General features: G+C 51.4%; 1 protein-coding gene across 1 annotated transcript in view; it reads right to left on the bottom strand.

Moving 5' to 3' along the window:
• DYNC1I1 (dynein cytoplasmic 1 intermediate chain 1) overlaps positions 1–14,305 on the bottom strand; it is a 149,271-nt gene that overhangs the window by 85,191 nt on the left and 49,775 nt on the right. The window lies entirely within an intron of this gene.

Here is a 14,305-nt window from a genome sequence, read left to right as displayed (position 1 = left end):
CCTCACATGCACGTGGTTATGCTTTCATGCCAGAAGCCTCACAACGAGGCCCTGTGCTTGCAGGCCACTGGTCATAGTGAGGACGATCCAACAGTTATGTTTCCCACTCCATCTTGGAATCCACCCCATGGCTGAGGAAAGGCAAGGGGGGGATGAAAACTCAAAGGTCAGGCCCCTACATTGGATTGGGCCAGTCATCTGAGAAGCCTTGGCCTCCGGGACCAAGTGGAGCATGTAGAATACTGAAGTTCCTCATGGAAGTCTTCCTGGCCCCTTCAGGACTAGTCACCTTATATGTACAGAAGAAATTCCTTCCTTGTGGTACAGGCCTGCAAGTTGGAGTAATATAACCCCACAAGAGATGAATCCTCAACTAATGCCCTCTTCTCCAATGTGGACACACCTAGAGGCCCCGTCTAAAAGTCTCATTGATTCCTTTTGTTTCTACCAGCTATTTCCACCTATGCCATCTATCCCCTGCACCCTCATGTTATTCAGTCATTTCAGTTGTGTCTAATTCTCCATGACCACTTGTGGGATTTTCTTGGCAAGGGTGCAAGAGTGGTTTGTCATTTCTTTCTCTAGCCTATCTTATAGATGAGGAAAACAGGGTTTAGTGACTTGCTCACACAGCTAGTAAGTGTCTGAGGCCAGATTTGAACTCAGGTAGATAAGGCTTCCTGGCTTCAGGCCCAGAGCTCCATCCACCGTACCATCTAGCTGCCATTTTACTGAACTCCAAATGGGACATGAAGAGTCAGCCACAAGTAAAAATTGACTTATCAACAAAAGAAGGAGTAGAACATTCCCATAGAAGATGAGTGATTGTGAGAGGGCCAGACACAGCCTTCTCCATCACAGTCTTGGGGAGTGTTGATTCTGCCCATCCACCCACTTGGGCAGTCTTGGTCTTGAGTCAGTCCTCAGTCTAAAGTGGTTGCCAACTTGAATGGCCCAAGGTCCTCATCAGCTTGTAATGACATAAGCCAGATGATCAGAAGGGCATAGAAACACCTGGAGAGGGAAGTGGTCAAATGCTGGGTCACTGTCAGGAGAACTGGGGAGAATTGGGAAGCTGAGGCCCCATGAGCAACGTGTGGCAGAGACTTCAGAGTGAGGAGGGATCAAGCCAGACCCACTGGGACTTTGTCAGATAATTTACAATTTACAGACCATTCTTCAGATCCCTCCAGCTTCTCAGACTCTTCCAAATCATGAATTATGCACAGGAGTCAGAGAAAGTTTGGCTGACTCCATGGTGAGAGACACCAGGAACCCTAAGAAAGTAACAATCTATTGAATTTCGAGCAGAAAGGGCTCATTTCTAGCCCAGAATACTCAGTAGCCATCTCCCAGTCCACCCCTACTCCTCTGGCCACCACACTCCAACAGAATTGTTAGAAGAGGGAATGCCATAGAGGCACCTTCAAAGTTCGAATGCCATGACATACAGATAATGAAAGAGGGCCCTTAGGAGAGCAAGGGAGGGCAGAGGGCCAATTCCCAGTTCCATGACTAGATTCAGCTCATTCACATATGGGGACCAACAGAGAATACCACCTGTCTTGCCCAAACTGAGAACCTGGTGTCCAAGGCTACAGGGAGGGACAGACAAAGGTCTTACCATCCTCTTTTCTTTTGGGCCAATGAAGCAAGGGCAGAACACTGTATCCCAGAGAACTCCTCTGCTCCAGGCACAGCTGCCATGCTGCCCCCCCCCAGCTTTCCAGGACTGCTTACTGAACGGTCAGGGGCATCCGAGCTGCTTTGATGGGCACACATGGCAGGGGTTTCACCCAAGAGCCAGTCCCACAAACCTAAGGTTCTTATGTCTCAAAGCCCCACCAACACTGTCAGAGAGAACTCAGTAAGGATCTATAGCCAGGAGGAGAGCTAAGACTGTAGACAAGTGTTGTGCCTTTGCACCACAGCAGCCAATGAGGCAATTCTGTGAGGTCAGACACTTCAGAAGTGATCTGGTGATAAAGTGGACTGGTCAGCATCCCCTTGGTAGCCACTCAACTGAGTCCTAATGAGGCAAGGAATCACCTTCTTAGGAAATGCAGCTCATATGCTTTCAGAGGCCAATCTGTTCACCACAGGAAATGACAGAAGGAAGAGATCAGCTAAGGAGAAAGAGTGGAAAAGCTGCCCCTTTCAGAGGAAACCACACTCCCACTGTGAGCTCAAATGAGTGGCCAAACTTTAGTCAAAATCCAGACATTGTCCATGAAAAGGGAATTCTGGGTACAGTAGAAAGAACACTGATCAACACCACTACTAGTAATGTAGCACAAAGAGATTTTTAAAAAAGAATAGGGATGGGGCAGCTAGGTGACCCAGTGGATACAGTGCTGGCCCTGGAGTCAGGAGGACCTGAGTTCAAATGTGGCCTCAGACACTTAATACTTATTTAGCTGTGCGACCTTGGGCAAGCCATGTAACCCCATTGCCTTGCAAAAACCAATAGCAAAACAACAAACAAACACAAAGGATAAGGACCTATTTGTACAAAAATATTCATAGCAGCTTTTGTGGTGGTGGTAAAGAATTGGAAATTGGGGGGATGCCCATCAATTGGAGAATGACTGAACAAGCTGGACTATATGGTTGTGATGCTGTAAGAAACTCTGAGCAGGATGATTTCTGACAAATCCTGGGAAGACTCTTATGACTCGATGCAAAGTGAAGTGAAAAGAACCAGAACATTGGCCTAAAAGGACTTTGCACAACGAAGGACTGTGAATGATTAGCTATTCCCAGTAATGCAACAATCCAAGACAATCTCAAAGGACGATCTGCCTCCAGAAAGACCTGCTACTATCTGAAATATCTTTTCCCCCCTCCCTTCCTTCCTCCCTTCCTTCTTCCCTCCCTCCTTCCTTCCTTCCTTCCTTCCCTTCCTCCTTTCCTTCCTCCTCCCTCCCTCCCTCCCTCCTTCCCTCCTTCCTTCCCTCCTTCCCTTCCTTCTTGAAATTTCCTCCATATAATGACTATTATGGAAATACATTTTCAGGATTGTACCTGTAACTTAAATCAAATTGCTTACTATCTCAGGGAGGGGAAGAGAAGGAGGGAGAGAGAGAGAATTTGGAATTCAAAAATTTTAAAAGTGAATGTCAAAAATTGTTTTTACATATAATGTGGGGGCGGGATAAAATATTTTTGGAAAAAAAAGAGCACCACTCTTGGGTCCAAAGACATGGGTTCAGATCTACCCTTAGACACCTGCTACTAGTGTGACCCTAGGTAACTTTCTTCCCTTCTCAGCCTCATCTGTGAGAGGGTGGAAGTCTATTCGCTGACCTCAGATATCCTCTGCAGCTTGGATGAGGCTTGGATGAGGCTTGGAGCTTCCGAAGAAGCTGGGAACAAAAAGCCCCCTGCGCAGGGACTGGGGCAGGGACCCCAGTGTCTTTGGCTGGCCACGGGCACCTCTGGGGGCAAAGGGGGGGACCCGCAGGACCCTTGGCCATCCATGGGTCATCTGGGAGGCTAGGCTCAGCTCAGCCTGCCCTCTTTCACTGAGGTTTTTGGGGTGAAACGACAAGTGCCCTGGGGCAGCCCAAGGAAAGGAAGGGATCCCTCCCCCATTTCTGAGGGGAGATCGGGCTGTGAACACGCGGGGACCTGGGTGGTTAGTTAGGCAGCAGTGCCCTCTGCTGGCAGAGCTGCACACATGCCATCTGCTGGGCCACTTACGGGCTGGGAGTTTGTGGATCAGGGAGGGTGGGGGCCCGTGGGGCTGGGCGGTGGGGGCTGAGCTCCAAAATTCTGCTTCTCAAATTATCTGTCCCTGACTCCACCAAAGTCAGTCCATTTCTCTCCAGGGCGAATCTTTTTCTACCCTTCCCATCCACATCTGTTCCTCTTTGACTTAAGCTGAAGCCCCGTGGGTCCCTATCCAGAAAAGGGAAAGGAGAAGGCCTGGGGAGATTCCTATTCTAGAGATCTTGGTTTGGAGTGCTGTGCACCTTCAAGGCTCTGGGAGTGTCCCTTCTCCAGTGCAGATTGAAACCCCTCCACAACAGACAGCCTTGCTGATTACTGGGGTTAAAAACACCTTTTATCTGCTGACCAGTCTTCTGGTTACTTTACAGGAAAACTGTCGCAAGGGGAAAAAAAACACCTGGATAGATTATACGATGTTTTTCATTATTCATTGCTCCCAGAACCTTGGGCGAGGCTCTAAGGCCTCAGTTCCCCCCTTTATAAAATGAGGTGGTCTAGGATTCCCAATCCTAGGAAACTCAACTGAAGTCCAACAAAACATAGCAGTATCTCCCAAAGGCATAGAATTTAAAGTCCATTCTCAATAAAAACAGGGCCCTAGGCAGTCACACTCTTCTCTGTCCAACAATGCTCTCCCTAGGCCCGGGTGGTCTGATGGGAGAATGGGGTGGGCAAGAGTGCCAGGGTCCAGAATATCAAGCAAAAACCCCAGGGAGAGGTAGCCAACACAAGCTCCAAAGACCTGACCAGTGCCAGGAGTCCAATCGTGGCTGCCCTGGCTGCCAACAAATCTGGGAAGGCCTGGGCTGTCACTTCCTACCAGGGTATTTGGGGTCCATGGAATGCCTTCCAAAGGTGTAGCCAGAGGTGCAATGGCAGCAGTGATTGGCCTCTGAGCTGCAGGGAGACCTTCTATGCTTCCAGAGCTCTGGGAGCTGCTGCCCTAGAGGGCACCGGCTCATGGAAGCCTAAGCTGACCTTCTGCTGGCGCAGCTCTTTCTCAGCTCCTTTTCCCTCCCACAGTTCTGGGTTCTTTTCATAAGGGAGGGTTTTCCTGAGATGTCCCCCTGAACATTTTTTCCAGGTATGGCCCTTGTCACCTCTGCTAAGAGGACGGCAAGGCTGGGAGCAGGGGGGTGAGACACTCTAACCAGGTTAACCTCCTCTTTCCCTTACCCGGCTGCTCACCAGGGCTCACCTCCACACCCACCTGGATCTCTGGAGCCGCACATACCAGGAGGCTAAGGTCCTAACCCTCTACTGATTGAAGTGAGATTTGTGGAGCTGGAAGCTGTCTCAGAAAAGCCCCATCAAGACCTGTGAAGCTGCTCTTCTCCTCCCCCCTTCCCCACAAGCGAAGGAAGACCAAGCGTTTTTACTTTTTCACTGAATCACAGAATGCCATTCTTCTGAGGTCACCTAGTCACTGCCTTGGAAACCACAGTTTAGAGTGATGGATAGACCCAAACCCCAAACCTCTACAGGCCAACAGAGAGTCACTCTTCCCTCTAGTCATCTGGCTTTTGCTGATGTTGGAAAATGGACACCAAGCTGTGGTGCGGATCCAAAGATGGAGGGCCTCAATCATCCCAAGGTGGTGAATGGAACCATGGTGGAAGCTCATGCCCAAGGTCAGAAGCCAAGCCTTTCTCCCTCACCAAAGAACTCCCTGTTCTCATTCATTAAGGTAATTCATTACAATGAAGATTAAAGCAATATAATTCATTAAGTTACATTTACATACTGAAAAGTCAAAATAATAAAAAAAATGGTCGAAACTCAGGCCCCAGAAAAGAAGCCCCCAAGGAGGGGCACTGGCTAGTTTTGGTCTTCTTGTCCCCAGAGCCCGGCCCAGTCTGAGACCACTGCCTGGGCATGGTGGTCTACCCTGGATGCTCCCATCCTGCCGAAAGCTCCATCTCTGAGGACCAATCAACACCTTGCAGGGGCTTCTCGATTCCCGGACCAAGGAGCCTGGAACAGCTCAGCTGGGCTCACTGAGCCATGAGCAAACCCAGACGATGGGAGGCCCCATGGCTCTTCTGTCTCTCATTACTGAGGCATGGGGACTGAGTGGCTGCTGTCACTGAGCACCTGAGGAGGATGACGGCCAGGCTGATGGGCCAGGCTGATGAGCCAGGCTGAGCCAGCCCTCACCCTCCTGGTGAGCACAAGCTAATGGGGGCAGAGGTGGGAAGGCAGGAGCAATGGGGGAGGCATGAAAGGAGGGCAGACACCCCAGGAGTTCAGCCTGGGCTTCCTTCCACTGGGGCAGGCGCATTCAACCACAGGAGCCACCCACCAATGGAAATGGACATCTAGTCTCTAATCCTGATTGACAGGCGCACCATCTTACTGGCCTCCCATAACCCTCAGACCCAGATAGTCAGCCTGCAGTATTGTTTTTCAGAAAAGCCCATTGAACAAAGAAGGAAACTAAGGCTTGGGAAACTTGTCAGGATCCTAGGCCCCACTGACTTCCAGCTCAGGTCTCCATTCACTACACCAGCCCACCTCCCCATTTGCATAGTAGACTAACTTCATCTGGGCTCTGACTTGGGGGGGTGGGCAGGATTGGCAGAGTCAATCAAGAAAGACCATGAAAATGGGGAAAACAGCCTGGGCAAGAGTACAATGACAGCAACCTGCCTGGTCCATTTGGGGATCTGTGGGATCACAACTCTGATCTGAACCCCTGGACTTCCTAAATGTCTCTTGTGTCCTAAAGTATGGAGCTGGGGCCTAGCGCTTAGAGATATGAGAGGGAGTCGAAGGCAGATTGAAAAGATGGAAGCCTAGCTGAGCTTCAGAAGGTCAAGATGCTAAGATTTCACCCTAAAATTTGCCAAACACATTTCAGAAATGGAACACGTTCTTAGCAAGAAAGAACTCTCTAAAGCCAGTATTATTTCTTGAGTTGAACATGCTGCATTGTGCAAATGTTTGGGAAGGGGCCCTTTCTGGAGGCTGCTCCCATGCCTCCTCTGATCCAAAGCACCCCCAACCACAGGGCCCTGGAACAAGAAGGGACTAGAAGCTTGGGGCCCCTGACTTGGACACTGGTTCACTGTGGGGTACTTGGCAAGGGAGAGGGACAGGTCCAAGGAGGAGGCTTGATCTGAGCAGAGAGGCTGAGGCAAAACTCCGACAACTCTTCACTTTTCTCTCATGAACATTCAGGGTACTGGAGGAGGTGGTTTTTTTGGTAGGCATTTTCCTGCAGACCTATACTGAGCTGGGGCTGCCCACTAGTCTGCGTTACCATGTCCCCCAGTGGCACTCCTGCTTCCTACTTCTATTCATTTGAATGAATTTTGGTTTTTCCTCACATTTGAAATTTAGTTTTCCACCCATTTGAAAAGATGTTCTCAGTTTAATGAAAGAATTGCATCTACTGAAAAGAGTAGAAAAACCCTCCTGATTTCACCCATCCATTTCATGAAGGTCTGGAAATGGCAAAGAAATAATGCCACTTTCCCAAGAGTGTGGGAAGCACCAGCTTCCAGATCAGAAGTTAAGAAGACAGTCCCATTAGCTGGGAAATCGGGGGATCATGTTCTCTCTCTGAGCCTTGATTTCTCATCTGGAAAATGAGGGACTGGATTGGAAAAACTCAAAGGTCTCTCCCAGCCTGAGATTCTAAATTCTCCAGAATCACAGTGCTGAATCTAATAGGGTTCTAAATTCTAATCCTCACACCTCCCCTCCCCAGTATCTCTGGGCCTCAGTTTCTCCAACTGTAAAACAAGGGTTTAAACTTCATGACCTCCAAGATCTTCCAGCTCCACCATTCTAAGAAACAAGATCATTTCCCATTTGAGAATTCAGTGATCGTGGTGCTTCAGAGTGCACAAATCCCCCAGGCCTCAAAGTCACAACTATGGGAGAGAGTTGAGAGGGCGCAGGCTGGGGGCTCAAACCAGCCCATTAAAATTTTCCGGACTTCCAGGGAGCTATCCGTGGTGCTGACAGAGAAGGGCGCCACTTCCCCTTGACGCCTTTGACCTTGTGGACACAGGAGGCGTAGCCAAGAGAAGCTGGGTTTGAGTCTCAGATGCAAAGCTAGAGTGCCATTTCCCTCAGCTGTAAAACGGCAAAGCATCTACCTGGCAGTGAGAGGCAGTTTATAAAATGGGAGGACTGAGCTACTCACTAACCCTACCTCTCCCTCCTGGGTTTGGGTTGCTGGGCTCTGCCAGTCTGTGCCTGAAGACTCTTGCTATCTGCCTGCCAGCTCCTTGCCAAACCAAATGTTTGTCTGCCTCCCACTCCTACCACTAGATACTCTCCTCAAGCCCCTCCCCAGACTCCTTGGTGGGTCATGGGTCCCACCTGTGCCTCAGGCAACCAATTTGTAAAGACTGGTACTGCTGCTCTCAGGTAATGCCTAGATAGCCAGCTCTGGTTTTGATCTGCCTTTCTGGTCAATCTCTGTCTCTCTGTCTCTTTCTCTCACACATACACGCACGCACATGCACGCACACACACACTTCAGTTCACTAAAGACTCAGTGACCCTGGGGCAGCTAGGTGGTACAATGGATAGAGCAAATGCCCTGGAGTCAGGAGGACCTGGATTCAAATCCAGCCTCAGACACTTAATAATTGCTTAGCTGTGTGACTTTGGGCAAGTCACTTAACTCCATTATCTTCATAAATAAAAATTTCAAAAAGGACTCAGTGACCCTGCCATAAACCAAGAACTCGGGGTACACACTTGCCTCCTACAATTCCTGGGGGAAGATCCATACTCTTTCCATCTTAAGCCTCTGTTTGTTTGGAAAGGAGGCCTAGGCCAGATGACAAGCTAGGAGGGCTGTCTGGAAAGATAAAGAACAATGGGGCCAAGGCGTGAAGGTGATAGGGAGTCCTTGGAGCAGGATCAAAGCCACATTTTGGGAAACTTAATCTGTTCCCTGGAGGCTTAAGTGTATTGGAATGGAGAAAGTTTGGCGCCTGGGACACTTCTGAGAGCGAAATCATTTATTCCCTCAGTTATTTCTGAAATAGTTCTTGAACTCTTTACCCAATTGGATTTACAAAGTTTCATTCATCTCCCGAGGATGCAACTGGTCCAGGGTGGGGTGGGGGGCACAGCCAAGGTCACAAGGATGGAGCAGAGACAGGCTCACGTTTGGGGAACCCAACTCCAGGATCCCGGTCCAGTTTCCACTCTGGTCCAGTTTGTAACCAAACAATGCTTTGGTCACATAGCAGGTGTGCTGGGGCAGGGTTAGGCTTGAGCATTTAGGTCACATATCATCCTTTGAGGAGATCGGGGCCCTTGCAGACAGTGGGGAGGTCTGTTGTTCCTCTGACTTTGAGTCTCAGGAAGAAAGAGTGCATGGGGCTGCCAGAAGGGCTGGGCTGCCAGGAAGGCTGGACTTGGGTTCGAAGTTATGCTGCCACTTCCTACCAGAATCCTTACTGCTTCTGGTCTGGGCTCTGATGGCTGGTTTCCTGCTGCAGCTGCTGCCTCAAGCTGGGAGACCTGTCCCAGGACCTCAGAACACAGCGTAGCTGCCTCTGGGTCCTCTGGGTCTCCTCCTTCCTTACTCCGTGAGGAGTCCTTCTTCAGTGGAGTCAAGCCACTGCCCATTGGCACCCTTCTGCTTTGGGGCAGACCTGCCTTGTAGGGAGGTGCCTGCTCTCCTCCGCTACACCAGAAGTTCTTTTAGGGGTGGGCCACCTAGACATTCTTGAATCTCCTCAGGTTCTGTCATGCTGCTTCCTGAAGGAAGAAGTGAATGAATGACCGCCAGCTTTGTCCTCAGGTCTAGGTGCTGACTACCCACTGATGCCAAGTTGCCCACAAACACTTCAAAGATATCCTTCTACCCTTGTCCAGAAGTGGGAGATGCAAAGCCCTTGAATAAACTATCTGGGGTTCCCCAATATGAAGGGAGTAAGAAGTGCCCCTGAGCCTTCTCAGCCTGGCATCCCTAGAAGAAGTCAGGCCACTGCTTCTTCTGTTCTCCTGGCAGGACAGGCATTCTGGAGGGCATCCAGGTGTTCTGACACCAGCCACATGGGCAGCCAAGCTTCCACCTTCCTCCACAGGCAGATTCAGCCCAGACTTTACTCTCCTCCATGCAGCACGGACTCTCTAGAACTTCCCTGCAGCCTCGAGTAGAGCTTGGAAAGTTTCTCGGAGTCCCTCTAGGTTTCCTCAGATGTCCATTCTTTAGGATGTCCTGGTTCAGCCACAGTGAATTCCCCATCATGCTTCATGCAGCCAGCAACACAGGTGGCAATACCATGTTGGAGTGAGCTCCGTGCTGCCTAAAGAGAACCGAGAGCAGGATGCAGAGCCAGTGGGAGCTGACCTGGGGGGGGGGGGGGTAGCTGGGGGAGGTGGAGAGGAGCCAGAGATCTATCTCCAACTCCTTAGTTTGAAGTTCTCCCGCCTCAGATTCTTCTCTTAAGGGAGAGGGACTGCAACTTCAGTTGCTGCCCCTTAACTGCGAGCATTCCACATAAGTACCCATGCCATATACCCGAGGTTCTGTGCTAGATAATGGGATGCAAACACCCACCCACCAAGACAAGGAAAGACAAGATGATTTGAGGAGAAAGGAAGCACCAGCAACCAAGGGGATCTGAGATGGGAGCCGACCCCAGGAAGAAGCAAAGCATTCTGAGAGGCAGACGTGAGGAGGTAAAGCATAGAACAAAGAGGTAAGCAAAGACAAAGAGGTGGTAGATGAAATGCCAAGGTCAGAAAACAGTGAGTAGCCTAGTTTGGCTGGAGCATAGAGTGGTAGAAAGAGGGCAATACTCGGTGTCTAAAGATGGAAACTGGGAACAGCTTGTGCAGAATCCTAAACCTGAGGCTCTTATAGCTGAAGTAATAGGCAGGGATTGACAGTTCATGAGCCAAGGTCAAGATGCCTTCTGCTTTGGAAGAGGATTTTGGCAGGTGGGTGGAGGGCAGATTGGGGAGGGGAGATACTGACAGCAAGAAGGCAATGACTGGGCATGGAAAGGGGGGATGACTCTGAGAGACATTCCAGAGAATCCCCAGCTCTGGATGGATTACCGAGATGATGTGTGAGGTAGAGAGGAGGAGTCAAGAAAGATTCACCTGATAGAACTGAAAGGAGAGGGGTGGGGGGGCAACCCAGAAGAGGACAATGTTTGTGGGGAGAAAAATGAGCAGATGGCTGGCAGTATAGGAAGGGTGCCCAGGAGAGAGACTCCAGGGCTGCCCACTGGCAGAGGGTCCCTGATGGCAGGGATCACTAACAAGGATCCATGGGGAAGGGGAGGCCCTGGCTCTTCTCTTTGCCTTCCCCCTCCCTTCTCTCCTCAGGAGAGGACATGAACAAGATTTGTGGCCTTGGCCAGGTAATGTGCTCCTGCTGCTCTCACTGGCATTTGTTGGTTGGGCTTCTGCTGGTTAGGGAGCTTGGACAAATGTCAGCAGAGAAGAGACAAGGGGAGACATGGAGGAAGAGAACAAGGGAAGAGAAGATCCTGGAAACCCAGGAAGGCCGATGCTGTCAATCACTGGGCTCAAATTCAGATAGAATTGGATCACTATGGGCACAGACACAGATGAACTCAGAAAACACCAGTTCCTGCAATCCAGGTGGCATTGTAGTTTTACCAATTTTGCCAGCCATTTGGACAGGTTTCTCCTGCATTCTGGGGCTTCACAGCCTTGGAAGGCAAGGTGGACACTTCTGGCATCCCCGATCCAGGCTGGGTCAGTGGTGCCTGCCACCATCAGGGGCAAGGAGCCCCCCAGAGACACCTGCTGGGGCATTTCTGGGGGCATGCCTGTGTGTGTGCACATGGGGGAAGGGGGAAGGGAGCACAAGGAACTCTCCTTGTCTGCTTTCACCACATTCAAGTCAAAAGGGGCCTGGTTCCCATGAAGGGGAGGCAGATTTTTCTCTCTGACAGTTATTCTAAGGTCCAAGGCAAGACTGACCATACTCCCTCCACTGGAGGCCAGGCCAGGGGGTGTGTCTTTGGAGCTGGAGACAAGTAGATTTAAAGCCCAGTGAGTCCTTGGTGACTCAGTTTCCTAGTCTGAGGCGCCACTGCCTGGGATGACGTGACGTTTCTGAGCACACCAAAGCCTCTTTGACATAAGGCAGCAACCCAATCGAGGGCTCGGGAGGCCCCACAGACCCACACCTCCATCGCTGGGGCTCCCCATGAAAGAGTGTGGGACACCGCATAAATCGTCCTGTAGTCCGCCAGGCCGGCTGCTGAGACCTGGGGAGTGTCAGCCTAATGAGAAGTGATGCCAGCAAAAGCTTAGCCCAGGGCGGCCAACAGGTTGTCCCTGAGACCCAGAAATGGGCCCCTGGGGGAGAGGAATGGCTTCAAGACTAGCAAAGCTTTAGCAAATGTCCCCTGTACTTCTTGTGGACGTGAGGGCAGGTTGCCAAGAAGGGGACCGGATGCAGTCCTCAGGAGTGGCTTGCTCCCATCCCCCCCCTCCACAACACTTGACTAGAGGGGGTAGGGAGAGACTGGCCCCTGAATGGGCCCGACTTCTCTCCTGGCAAGCGGTTTTAGTCCACTCTGGGTTCCTCCTTCCAGCCCTGCCTGGCCCTCCAGGGACTCAGCTTACCCTCTGACTTCGTGGGCAGTGATTTGCCAAGGATGACCATCAGCTGCCCTTGCTAACTGAGATCTGGGGGCTGACAAGATCTCCTCCTGCCTTTGGTTTCTCCAGCCCAAGCCTTGTACCCCAAGCTGGTCCTCGCTGGCAGCCCTCTGGGAACATTGCCCTGAGGGTCAGCTGAACCTTAGGTAAATGGAATCTGATTTCATTTATCAGTGGGATTGAGTGAGCAGAGTCACCCAAGAGACAGGGCAGGCCTTAGGCCACTCCAGATAGCCACACAACCCGGTTCAGAGATACTCTGACACCGTCTGAACTTTGAAGTTGGCATGATGATTTTCCAAGCCAATGCCTGCTCCCTTCTTGAAGGTGGTTGGGGTAGCTGCTCCCCCCTTCCTCTCTCCTTCCCTCTGTCTCTCCCTCCTTCTTTCTGTCCCAGTAATGACAACGTTACACGGTGACTGAGATGAAACGACTGAGGCCTGTTGGCCCTCCACCAGGGCCTCTCCCCGGCATCTCAGGTTCTAGGCAACAAGTCTGGTCTTGGCGGCTGCTCCCAGGCCATCAACACTGTCCTGAAGATCTGCCAGGAGCCTTGGGCCCAGCCCAGCTGAGGATGGGCCAGGGGCCCTCCTCCCCAACTCGCTCACCACTAAGGGTAGAACCTGATACTCAACTAGCTCTGAGATCAGCTGGGGCCTGGGCTGCTGCTGCTGTTGCTGCAGCATCTGGCGCCTTGGGGCTTGCCCGGCTTGGCTGGCCTCCGCTTCTGTCGCCGGTGGTGGCCCCCAAGCTGACGTGGCAGGCGGCTGAAGGAGGAGAAAGCCCCTGGCTTTTATCTGGGTTCTCCCATTCTGCCTGGCACCCTAGGGCCACGCACAGCAGAACACTATATTAAACATTGGCTCTGATCACGAAAGACCTGTCCTTAATGGTCACTGGCTCCCTGGAGAGGACCGGCGTTGGAATGAAGGATGACCAGCCCCTGAGCTTTAGGGCAGCCAAAGCCAGGGCAAATGTGAGGAGTGAGGGAGGGAACAGTCTCTACAATCTGGTATCGGGCCTGACAGTCATGCTGGGGAGAGAGAGAGGTTGTATGTGTTTGCTCTGAGTTCCATTTAACAGATGAGGAAACTGAGGCACAAGACTGTGGCAGAGGCTCTAGACTTTCCTCTCAACCATTGACCCAAACCTCCAAATTTGTCTCTGGCCATGGAGAATGCCTGGCTTTCTCCACTGATCTCCTGTCACTTTCCAATCAGTTTCCTGGCTCTGGGTCCAGCTCATACTGCATCCCCTCAGACTGGACCACAGCTCCCATAGCATGCTAGGGTCAGCATGGGGCTGCACTGAGGTTCAGAGGAGGAGCCCTGGGCCCTCTGGGGCTTCTGACTCATGCCATACCCCCTGCCCCCAGCCAGGCTGCCCAAGTCAGACTTGCTGGAGGTGTGATTATGAGGTAAAAGAGGATCTGAAAAATGGCAGGGAAATTAAAGGAGAAGAGATCTGAAAAAGCTCTAAGTCCTCCCCTGAAGATCAGTCTGGCTAGCTGGGTGCCCTAGCGACCCATCCCTCATAGCTCCAAGAATGCCAGCATTCTTACCATGCGAGCAAGTCTCCTTCATGGGACTCAAGGGTTGCCTCAGAGCCAGAGGAGCAAATGTTCTCATCACCCTCTATCTTATCCAACCCCTTCCCCCAACTCCAGCGAAGACACTGAGTCTCAGCGGGGATCCCAGGGGCTCGAGGTGTCCCCTCGGGCCAGGAAGCCTTTCTGCCTGGTTTGGTGTGGTCTTCCAGCCAGAGTCATCCCCCCCCACACACCAAGTCACCTTTGGCCCTTGGCTGACCATGTCCACCATGGTCTCTGGTCCTCTCAATCCAAAATGAGGCCCATCTCTGAGACACTTTCTTCCACCAGTCTGTTAGACTTTGCTGAATGGCACACTGTCAGAGAAGTGCTTGGAGACTGTCACTCTAACAGATGACATTG

Source organism: Macrotis lagotis, chromosome 7, assembly GCF_037893015.1.
Source record: "Macrotis lagotis isolate mMagLag1 chromosome 7, bilby.v1.9.chrom.fasta, whole genome shotgun sequence".
NCBI classification, from domain to species: Eukaryota; Metazoa; Chordata; class Mammalia; order Peramelemorphia; family Peramelidae; genus Macrotis; species Macrotis lagotis.
This window is presented reverse-complemented; position numbering and strand designations above follow the sequence as displayed.